Source organism: Protopterus annectens, chromosome 11.part0, assembly GCF_019279795.1.
Source record: "Protopterus annectens isolate FY-2018-M chromosome 11.part0, PAN1.0, whole genome shotgun sequence".
NCBI lineage: Eukaryota > Metazoa > Chordata > Ceratodontiformes > Protopteridae > Protopterus > Protopterus annectens.
In genome coordinates this window covers 36,656,125-36,664,821 of record NC_056745.1, presented here as the reverse complement: position 1 = coordinate 36,664,821, position 8,697 = coordinate 36,656,125, and positions in this window count along the sequence as shown.

The following is an 8,697-nucleotide window of genomic DNA, read 5'->3' as shown; positions in this document are numbered from 1 at the left end:
TAGAAAGTAATAGGTAATGCTGTCACTCTGTCGAGTGGTTCACTGACTGTAGTTACTAATTGGTAATGCTGTCGCTCTGTCGAGTTGGGGACTGACTGTAGAAAGTAATAGGTAATGCTCTCACTCTGTCGAGTGGGGGACTGACTGTAGAAAGTAATAGGTAATGTTATCACTCTGTCGAGTGGTTCACTGACTGTAGAAAGTAATAGGTAATGCTGTCACTCTGTCGAGTAGGGCACTGACTGTAGAAAGTAATAGGTAATGCTGTCACTCTGTCGAGTAGGGCACTGACTGTAGAAATTAATAGGTAATGTTGTCACTCTATCGATTGGGGGACAGACTGTAGAAAGTAATCGGTAATGTTGTCACTCTGTCGAGTGGGGGACTGACTGTAGAAAGTAATCGGTAATGCTGTCACTCTGTCGCATGGTGACTGACTGTAGAAAGTAATATGTAATGCTCTCACTCTGTCGAGTGGGGGACTGACTGTAGAAAGTAATCGGTAATGCTGTCACTCTGTCGAGTGGGGGACTGACTGTAGAAAGTAATCGGTAATGTTGTCACTCTGTCGAGTGGGGGACTGACTGTAGAAACTAATGGGTAATATTGTCACTCTGTCGAGTGGGGGACTGACTGTAGAAAGTAATAGGTAATGCTGTCACTCTGTCGCGTGGTGACTGACTGTAGAAAGTAATAGGTAATGCTGTCACTCTGTCGAGTAGGGCACTGACTGTAGAAAGTAATAGGTAATGCTGTCACTCTGTCGAGTGGGGGACTGACTGTAGAAAGTAATAGGTAATGCTGTCACTCTGTCGAGTGGGGGACTGACTGTAGAAAGTAATAGGTAATGCTGTCACTCTGTTGAGTGGGGACTGACTGTAGAAAGTAATAGGTAATGCTGTCACTCTGTCGAGTGGTTCACTGACTGTAGTTACTAATTGGTAATGCTGTCACTCTGTCGAGTGGGGGACTGACTGTAGAAAGTAATAGGTAATGCTGTCACTCTGTCGAGTGGGGACTGACTGTAGAAAGTAATAGGTAATGCTGTCACTCTGTCGAGTGGTTCACTGACTGTAGTTACTAATTGGTAATGCTGTCACTCTGTCGAGTGGGGCACTGACTGTAGAAATTAATAGGTAATGTTGTCACTCTATCGATTGAGGGACTGACTGTAGAAAGTAATCGGTAATGCTGTCACTCTGTCGCATGGTGACTGACTGTAGAAAGTAATATGTAATGCTCTCACTCTGTCGAGTGGGGGACTGACTGTAGAAAGTAATCGGTAATGTTGTCACTCTGTCGAGTGGGGGACTGACTGTAGAAACTAATGGGTAATATTGTCACTCTGTCGAGTGGGGGACTGACTGTAGAAAGTAATAGGTAATGCTGTCACTCTGTCGCGTGGTGACTGACTGTAGAAAGTAATAGGTAATGCTGTCACTCTGTCGCGTGGTGACTGACTGTAGAAAGTAATAGGTAATGCTGTCACTCTGTCGAGTGGGGGACTGACTGTAGAAAGTAATAGGTAATGCTGTCACTCTGTCGAGTGGGACACTGACTGTAGAAAGTAATAGGTAATGCTCTCACTCTGTCGAGTGCAGGACTGACTGTGGAAAGTAAAATGTAATACTGTCACTTTCTCAAGTGGGGGACTGACTGTAGAAAGTAAAAGGTAATGCTGTCACTCTGTCGCGTGGTGACTGACTGTAGAAAGTAATATATAATGCTGTCACTCTGTCGAGTGAGGGACTGACTGTAGAAAGTAATATGTAATGCTCTCACTCTGCTGAGCTGGGATCAGTCCAAACCTGAATAATCTGGGCAGTTATGCAGACCATACAAGGAGACAGATGTCAAGCTCCTGGAAAAACAAGTGTTCCCCCTGTAAGTTCCAGATGGATAATTCTGCTCCTTATGATTGTAAACATTTAAGAAAAATTGGGGATATATCTACTCCATGTTCAAAGTTGCTACATTTCAGAGGATTACCCCTTCTTTAAGGTGCAACAATCTCACAGTTTTTATTATATTGTAGCACTGGCGTTGTGTGCAGCACTCCCATGTCAGGGTGCAAGGGACCTGCCCCTTTAAAAATGCTTTATTGTGTAAGAACAGTGTTTCAACATTTTTCCCCTCATTCTATTTGTGATAACATCCAAACTTGACATTCCAACAGAGCACAGTGAGACAGAGGAGAGAACATGCAACCAGAGACTGAAAGAGCTGAAGTTCTTCACCTTAAAAACCTGAAGAAACAGAAATGACATGGTATGGGTGCATAAGGTCATGTCAGGCAGATGTGAGAGTGGCAGTGAACCAAACTATTTCAAGGAATAGGTCTCAAGCATTCGTTTAATGTGAGAAATTCTACAAGGAGAAGATGTATACGCTAAGAAACGTCTAATAAATGTGTGGCCTTTGTCCATTTACTAGACAGCTGAATATGAACAAGCCACATGTGTGAAAGAATGTATGTCCATATAGCAAAACGTTAAAATACCAAAACATCAAACTGGTTGATCACAAAATGATTGAAAAAACACACAGTAAAACTTTCTTTACGTGGCACCCCACACCCCCATCTAATTATATATGGTAACTCTGAAATCACACTACATTGGGGAAAGGGCAAATTCCCCAGTTCTTACTGTACCATGATCACACAAGCGCACACACACACACACACACACACACACACACACACACACACACACACACACACACACACACACACACACACGCACAAAAGTCAACATGTGCTTTCTACCTATTTTCACTCAGCTGTACTAGCTTTTTTCTGGTTGAGAAAATTAACTTTTGATCATTTATCAGCAAACCATGAGAAAATACTACAGAAGTGATGATTGTCACAACCTCTCTCTGGTGACAAGCCCCTATATTCTAACTACAGGATGTATATATAACCAGACCAAGAATTGGTGAAGGATGGATGAATAAAACCATGTACAGAGGAAGACAAGCAAAGAGTTTTGAAGGGGATGACTGAACTGTTTAACTCACCTTTGACCAGAGACAAACTGCTGACAATCAACTTTAGTGAGCAATTCAGACTCTGCTGATGCATTGTCTGTAACAAGAGATACCACAAAGGACTTACAGGGGTCACTGTTCCAAAGCAAGAGACGACACTAAGATACTATTCAGACAACTTGAGAGTGGGGTTTCTGTGAATAATCACATTTTGTTTAATCAGCATATGATTATTTGAACCCAAAACATCTAAAATCTTGGGAGCTGCTACTCAAAACAATGATAGTAGCAAAGTCACAAATCACAAAAACCATCTACTACACCCTACATGCCAGATGTGGGAGGAGGCCCCCATATTCCCAAACTACATATACAGTTCACTTTCCTTTGGTTTATCACTTAAATTGGTGTTTGTGAAAGTGGTCCAATGTGAATTTTATCAAACGTATTTTGTCATATGCTGGAGATATAAGAACATAGGAACAATGATAGGTAATTGATCACTGCGACCATAAGAAGCCTAGCCATATACACCTTTAAGAGTGCACACTTAAAAATTCTTGTCACCCATTATGAATACTTAATTGGCTCCACCTCCCAAATTTTGCAGGGTCATACATGATAACCCTGGTGTAAATGTATTTCCTCCTATACAGCATCAAAACTAGATTTAAAGGCAGACAAATTAGCACTTTGCTTACCTGTAATGGTAATGAATTCCACTGGCTGGCAATGCATTGAGTTAGGAAACTAACCCTCCTGCCAGTCTTGTTTGGTTATTGGTGTAAATTTAGGTTCAAACTATGAGTGTTTGTAGAGCAACTAGTTTTGTGAAGAAAATATTGACTGAAGTAAGATGAAATGGGCAAGATATGTGTGGGGTAACATTTAGCATTATAGGTGTGAGTGCATGTTTTCAGGTTAGGTTTATTTTTTTATTTTAACATTTGTTGACCGGGAAAGTCTGACTAGGTTCCACAGATCCTGTTTTCAGCGGAGGCCTGGGGAGAAATGCTCCAGAAGCATGTCTTTAGAATGTGGGAGGAAACCGGAGTACCCAGAGGAAACCCATGCGAACGCAGGGAGAACATGCAAACTCCGCACAGAAGGCACTTCAGTCAAGAATCGAACCAGAGAACCTCTTGCTGTGAGGTGACAGCATTAACTGCTGCACCACTGCGCCGCCCTTTAGGTTTAGAGTAGAGGTTTAGATTAAGGGCTGGGTAAGGGGGTAGATTAGTGTTATGGAAAGGGGTTTTCTAAGTTAAAGTGTAAGGATGAGGTTAGAAACTGGGACAGGGTTAGGGTAACAGGCATTAGTATGACAGAACAGGGAGTCTAATCTCAAACCAAGCTTTTGTCATGATTCACTGGCATATAATAACAGCTACAGTGCTAGTATTACTGGCCTCCTCACTGACTACACCTCTACCCTAAAAATCAAACAATCAAAGTACTATTGCAACTCTTCTCACAATAATTAATAAACCAACATAAAGATAACACATTTTCAGTGACAAGGACATTCATTGATTACAACTAAAATACAACTAAAATATTCACCACCACATAAATACACTTCTAAAAAAGAAATCCAGCTACAACAAGTTAGCATTCTGGTTACAGAAAAATCACACTACCATACTTAGAAGCCATCTCCTATGCAGTGACGTTGAAACCACTGCTGGACCCACTTACTATAAATCGGTTTCATATTTTCTTTCAACATCATTAGCTATTTTCTCTTATTCTGAAGTTTAAGTTTGTATTTAATTATACCTAATTACAATCTTCTGTTTTACTTTTACTATTTCCAGTTGTTGATTACTCACCTTTGTACATAATTATTTGTGAAAAGTATCATATTGTTATATGTACTATGTATGTTCATGTTTTGTGTGGAGGTTTTCTCCCTGGGCCTCCTCTGAAAATGGGCTCTTAACGGCCCAGTGGACTATCCCAGTAAAAGAAATGCCAATCAATAAATAAATAAATAAATCATTCACCATGCATTGAGTATGGCATGGTAACCATATGAAATGCTGAGTCCAGCAAAGTGGAGACTAAATGACTAAAAGTTCAGAACTGTATATAATAAATGTGGTTGTCACTTCTTAGAATATTCCCTTTTCTCCAACACAAAAGGCTGAGGAAGTCAAACCTTGCACCACTGAACAATGCTTCTGTCCTCCACCACTTTTCAGTATGTCATAGAAGAAGACAAAGCTGTAGCAGAATGTACCTCAGTACCGCCTGAGATAGTATATACAAGTTTGGGGAGAGGATGTGAGGGCTTGTCCCAAACATCAAGACTATACGCGGGTCCCCATGAAAACAAAAATTGAAGAGTGATGTTTAATATTCACTTTTCACTTGTATTTTCATTTCTTTGTTTGGCATTTTCAGGTTCAGCATTTTAAGTCCCGACATTTCAACAGGGAGCCAAACAGCACACAGTAATGGCAAATGTCTGTGCAGCAAAATATCTAATTGCATACCTGTACATAATATTACAAACCAAAATAAATATTGTCACCAGGATACAGCATGATTAAAATGAACCATTTAGCTAAAAGAGCTGAAGGACTATTGGTTTGTACTCCACCAAATGCTATAACAAAAGACTCCGTTTATGAAATTGCCTACAAAATGAATCCATTTCATAGAAACAGACACCGCAATAATAACCCAGTTTAACTGTATAATAACATATCAAACCAAGAACATACCCATGATACATTTAAGTTACATCTAGTCTCCACTGACATTATCCAAAAAGTATTTCAAGAACTAAAACTACCACTCATGCAACTGATAACCTACCTTCTGATTACAGGTTTATTTATTTATTCATTTAATGTATTTGTTTTCTGGGACACAGCACTGATCTCCATGGACCTATTTTGGACTCAGTTCAGTGTCTGGTTAAGTGACTTGTTCAAAGTCACACAGCTAGGCAATACAGGCTGATGGAATAAAACCTTGCACCTCTGGACCACAGGAAACAGCTTGTTAACAGATCCTTAACCCTCCACCTACCAGAAAGGTTCATAGGTGTATACTAGGCTAATGACAAGGGGGGCATTATAAGCCATGCTTCCCAAATCTATCCCCCAAGTTTTTTTTGAGATGTAGAAGTCATTTAAGGGGTATATGTATGCTAGTGTATGATTTTCCACCTCTCTCTGTCCATTAGAGACACAGGTACTAGACCTGGGGTGAAGTTCTGATTTAGCATTCATTGGTCCAGGTTATGCTTGAATAGTTTAGGGAAGAGCTCTGTTTCACATGTATGGGAAGCCTGTTCTGGGTGAGGGGATTCTCTGAGGCACATACCTCTCCCTTCAACATGTCATATTTATGCCACAAGCAAGGTTCATGTCCTTAGCTTCAGTAGTTTTAATGATATTGGTTTTGCAGATGTGTAAAAGGTCCATCTGAGCAGGGTCCAAGTATGCTTTATATCCCAGGCACAGATCGTCTCTTTACAGTCTGTAGGAAAATAAGTTTGCTATAGGCTGTATGGGCTGTATTCTGCCCAGGATACATCAAATCAAATCAGACCATAAACTCATCATCCTCGATATCCACATATCACCCCCCAAGGAAACCACAGTGAAAAACTTCTCTAATGCAAACTTTATGCTACTTAAGACAGAGGTGGCAAACTTCGTTACTCCCATGCAGAATGACAATTTGGTTGAATCTGCTGTACCTTACACAAAAGCACTCTACAAGCACTTACATGTGTGCATGGACCATGCTATCCCGATCAAAACCAAGACCCATTCCTCCAAAAAAAAAAACAGTCTGGTGGACCCCAGCCATAAACAAGCTCTATAATAGAAGGAAGAAATTATTACAAAAAAGAGTAAAAACTCAGGAATGGAGGCGCTCCCTGTCCAACCTTAGCAAAAAGCTAAGATCCCTTATAAAATCCTCTAAGGTGAGCTTTGAAAGAAAAATCACAATGGACACCAAAGACAACCACAAAGCATTTTTTAGCTATGTCAAGAGCCTAAATGGCAACTCTCAGATCTGCTGTGTGCTACATCATAATGGTTCAAAATCCACGGAACCAACTGATATCGCCAATATACTGGCAGATAGCTTCACTGCAAACTTTACACCACCCTCCCACCCTAAAGGGCCCATATCTATGCCAGAAGACTGCGCTGCCCCCGTAATCACAGACACCCAGGTGAAAACGGCACTATCTAATGCAAAAAACACAGCATCCATGGGACCAGACAGCATCCCAGGATGCATAGGTTCATAGGTTCATAGGGTTACATGAACTCCAAAACAAACTAATCCCTCACCTGAATACCATGTTCAACCACAGCCTCACCTCAGGCTATGTGCCCACTGAGTGACGCATGGCAACGGTTTTCCTGCTTCACAAGGGAGGAGCCACCACTGACCCTGGGAACTATCGCCCCATCAGCCTGACGAGCCTCATCAGCAAGGCCATGGAGCATATCATCATGGAACTCATAAACAACAACATTGGGAACCTACAAACCCTAGACCCTACCCAGTTTGGTTTTGTAAAGGAGAGGTCTTGTCTCTTAAACCTGGTTGATTTTTTCGAGATGGTCACCAAAGCAATCGATGAGGGAAAGGTGGTCCAAACGGCATATCTTGACCTTGCAAAAGCCATTGATACCATTCCTCACTTGGGAATTATAGACAAACTCACTAACCTAAATATAAACCCCCACGTTACAAGATGGGTTGCTAACTGGCTCATGGACAGAACCCATACAGTGAAACTAGGACTGAATGATGCAGTTTCCCTTGCCCCAGTTCTAAAGATGAGGGCAGCAAAACTTTAGTCATTTATTTATTTATTTATATGGTCTGATTTTGGTTTGTAAAATAGTCATTGTTCTCAGGAATTTTGTGAGTGTATTTTAAATCACCCTTATAAATTGTATTTTCCTAAGATTTCACGTGTGCAATATTATATTTTTACACTAGATGGTGCTACCACCCACAGATATTGAAAATGTATATGATTATTTTATATGTATTTTTTATGTATTTTTAAATAAAGTATTTTAAATGTATATTATTGTAGAATAAGATTAAAAATATTTATATTAGAAAGTAGGTTTTAAGGACTAGGTTATGGCTGTTAGGATTTTAAAGTGTGTTTTTTTATATGTCAGGTATATATTTTTTGGTTTGCTTTTCATGGAAGTGTTTATTAATTCAAATCATTTAATTGTTTTATTGATTAATTAGTTAATGAATTTAAAGGATATATAAGGATGGGGGAGTTGTAGATATGCATTCTGTTGTACATCCGAAGAAGTAATTGGAAACTAAAACGCATTGTGTCTTGTGAAAAGCGTTAATGTGCTTTACGCGCTTTGGAGTGCTGTGAGTGTTAATAAAGAGTGGTACTAGCAACAAGGGAGTCGAGCCTCTTTCTCTACACCAGTGCCTTTGTGCTTGTTAGTTGGACTGTTTTGGCATTTGGTTCCATTGTTTTTTTTATACCCTAGGGCCAATAGCCTAGTACCTACCTATGAACCTATGAACCTAAACGGCAGCTTCACAAAACTCTGACTCCCTGCCACACCTTTCCTTTGACTGTTGGTTGTCTAACCCCAACAGGTGAAATCAGCAGTCACTGTGAAGCTTTCTCAGGACTTTATTGACTATATATATATATATATATATATATATATATATATA